The following is a 3,331-nucleotide window of genomic DNA, read 5'->3' as shown; positions in this document are numbered from 1 at the left end:
ATAAAAGCTTAGGATTCTTACGTTTTCTTGGTGAATTGACCACTTTATCATCATGAAATGTCCTTCTTTGCGCCTAGTATAGTCTATGCTCTGATATCTACTTTTTTTAATGTTACTGTGGCCACTGCAGATTTATTTTGATTGGTGTTAGCATGGCATGTATTTTCCCATCCCTTTTACTTTTAAGCTATCCGTTTCTTTCTATTTAAAGTGTACTTCTTGACTCCCTCAGCCTTACTCCAGGGACTTTCGCTGTAAAGTGCCTGGCATTGCTGGAGGGTACATGAACGAGCACACATCCTTCCCTAGGGAGACTGCTGTCCTGTGGGACCTACACGTGGAGCTGACTGCATAGGTCTGACGGTTTCCCTTTTGTACGTGCTGACTGGCAATACTCAAACAGGGTAGAGACATTAGCGATCAGTAAGCAAGAGATGCTGTGCATGCCCGAAAGAGCCAGAATAAAATGCTAAACTCCAGCGTAATTGGAAGACAGGCCACATGTCAAAGGAAACACAAACCGAACAGTTTTGTTATGGAATAATTTCTAACTGATAAGTATCAGAACACGTCAGAGGTTTCCTGTCGTTTTTCAGGAATGCTAACTTAGGGGTATAAATAAATAAATAAAGTGTACTTCTTGGGACGTCCCTGGTGGTCCAGTGATAAAGAATCTGCCTTCCAATGCAGAGAACACAGGTTCAATACCTCGCAGGGAACTAAGATCCCACTTGCCACGGGGAAACTAAGCCCACACGTCACAACTACTGAGCTCGTGTGCCTCAACAAGAGAGCCCGTGTGCCCACAAACTACAGAGCCTAAGTGCTCTGGAGCCCATGCGCCACGATTACAGAGCCCATGTGCCCTAGAGCTCACGTGCAATAACTAGAGAGAGAAAACCCACATGCCACAACTACAGAGAAGTCCGAGGGCTGCAAAGAAGACCCAATATAGCCAAAAAAATAAAGTAAGTAAATAACTTAAATAAATAAGTGTACTTCTTGTAGGTAGCATACGGTTGAATCATGCTTGTTTATCCAATATGACAATCTCTACCTTTTGATCAAGGTGATTAGACCATTTACATTTAATGTGATTATTGATACAGTTAGGTTTAAGTCTCTTATTATGCTGTTTGTTTTCTATTTTTTCCAGCTGTTCTTTGTTCCCTCTTGTCTCTTTTTCTGCCTTCTTTTGGACTGAGTTTTTTTGTGATTCCATTTTATCTTATTTCTTGATGTATTAGATCCATCTCCTCATCACGCTAGTGGTTTGCTTTAGGGTTTATAGTATACATATTCAACTTATCAGTCTGTCTTCAAGCGATGTCACACTACATCATGTATAGTATGAGAAACTTACAGCAATGTACTTTCTTTTTTCCCTTTCTGGCCTCTGTGCTATTTTTTCTCATATATTTTACCCTATGTGTGTTATGCAGTCTGCAAAACATTGTCATTACTTTTGCTTTAGAACCAGTCAATTATCTTTTAAAGAGATTTAAATAATAAGAAAAAAAGTCTTTTATTATTTACCCACGTATTTACCATTTCCAAAGATCATCATTCTTTGTGTGGATCCCGATTTCCATCTGGTATGATTTTCCTTCTGCCTGAAGGACTCCCTTTAACATTTCTCATAGTGTAGGTCTGCTGGCGACAAGTGTTTCCAGAACCTGGTCCTCAGGTCTTTTGCACTCAAAAGTCCAACACCACAATTTCCTAAGGTTAACACTCTCCAAAAATTTAAAGTGAACCAACATTTGCTGTGGGTCTGAAGTGGGGGAATGGAGAGCTGGATATAAACACTACAGGACCACTAAACTTCAGTCATACAAGTTCCTCTACGATTAATTCAGTAGGGGACCCTTCGAGCTGATGCTTAGGGAGTGGGAACGATGCATGTTGAGAATCTACTATGTGCCAGGCACTGTGCTAAGCATGACACATACCTTGTCGGCTTGCGAAGAGGATGAGATGAGCCCAGCACCTGGTACATATCACCCCTCAGCAAAAGGTAGCTGTTAGGATGACCTTCCTCAATAATTTTAACAACGTCGCGGGACAGCCATTTTGATCCCTGAGTTACAGATGAGAAAGCAAGGCTCAGAGAATTGAACCAGTGAGGGAACTGGGATTCAAACCCAAATCTGTGTGACTCCAAAGCCTGGGCTCTATACCACCTGTTCTGTCCTCCAGGGCCAGGAGTTGGCAGGGACAGGGCAGGACTGACCTTCAGGCAATGGAGCCCATGACCAGAGGAAGCATGGGAAAAAAATGTCCAGGAAATGGGGCTGCATTGAGCCAGACCCTGCACAGGAATCCATCTGAAGGGTCCAGGCAGGGGTAAAAAGAGGCCTTGGCAACAGCAGGGGGACGGAGGGAGCACTGAGAACAGAGTCTGGGGCTATTTGCCCGGAAACCCAAAGCACTCCACCTACCCAGATTTGTACCCCGGACACGGAGAGCTTGACAGCGCTTTTAACAAATCAGTATGTTTTTGCCTTAGCCGAGCAGTATGGCAAGTACAATGTGTGCAGGCATAAGAGGCATAAAAACTAAACTCTGAGTCTGCAGGTTTTACTGGTCTCACCCATGGTTGCCCACGGCCCGCAACTCAGGAGTCACCCAGGGACTGGCTGTGTGCTCTCAAAACCCTGTGCTCCAATCTCCCAAACAGTTAACATCTGTTTTCTCTTTATGCCTTTTTGTTTCTTTTTTTCTCTTTTTCTCTCCTTTTTTCTCTCCCTCCTCCTCCCTTGCTGCTTGCCCTCTCTGAGCACAGGGCAATGCCATCTCAGAAGTGTTGCCTTCCTTTAATCAGGACCTAATTCCTTATCACAGAGCTCAGAGATGAAGGTTTCCAGGAAGACAAAAATAAAGCACTAGCAGTGATTAACATTTCCCTGTTCTCTGGAAGACAGGAATTATTCCAGGGTGCAGGTTTTTTTTAAAGAGCTTTAGCATGGGAGACGCTGGGAGGCCAGCCCATGGGTTAGTGGATACCCCATCAAGCAAAGCAAGAATTCAAAGGAAACGAGGGTTGCCAAGCTGAGGCACAAGAGGGTGAGCCTTTAGGAAGAATTAGGGAAACTCCATGATGTGGGGGCTGGAGCCAGTCTGCCCCACCTCCAGCACACCAGGGCAGCTGGGTGTTATGGGTGCGGGAGTCAGGAGGAGGGAGGGAACAAGGGCATCTAGTCACTTCTGCCAAGTTGGCAAGACTGTTTCCAGTTGTAAACCCCTCCTAATTTTCTTTCCCTGCCACCTGCCATCACACTGTGGTAGTTAAAATAGTCTCCGTCCCAGAAGGTGATGAGAGAAGATCCCC

General features: G+C 44.6%; 1 non-coding gene across 1 annotated transcript; it reads left to right on the top strand.

Moving 5' to 3' along the window:
- Nucleotides 1-223: 223 nt before the first annotated feature.
- Nucleotides 224-351, top strand: LOC132416614 (small nucleolar RNA SNORA49). Its single transcript, XR_009517663.1, has one exon. It is a non-coding gene; the product is annotated as a small nucleolar RNA SNORA49 (small nucleolar RNA).
- The last annotated feature ends 2,980 nt before the right edge of the window (nucleotides 352-3,331 follow it).

The sequence above is a fragment of the Delphinus delphis genome, chromosome 1 (genome assembly GCF_949987515.2).
Source record: "Delphinus delphis chromosome 1, mDelDel1.2, whole genome shotgun sequence".
NCBI lineage: Eukaryota > Metazoa > Chordata > Mammalia > Artiodactyla > Delphinidae > Delphinus > Delphinus delphis.
This window is presented reverse-complemented; position numbering and strand designations above follow the sequence as displayed.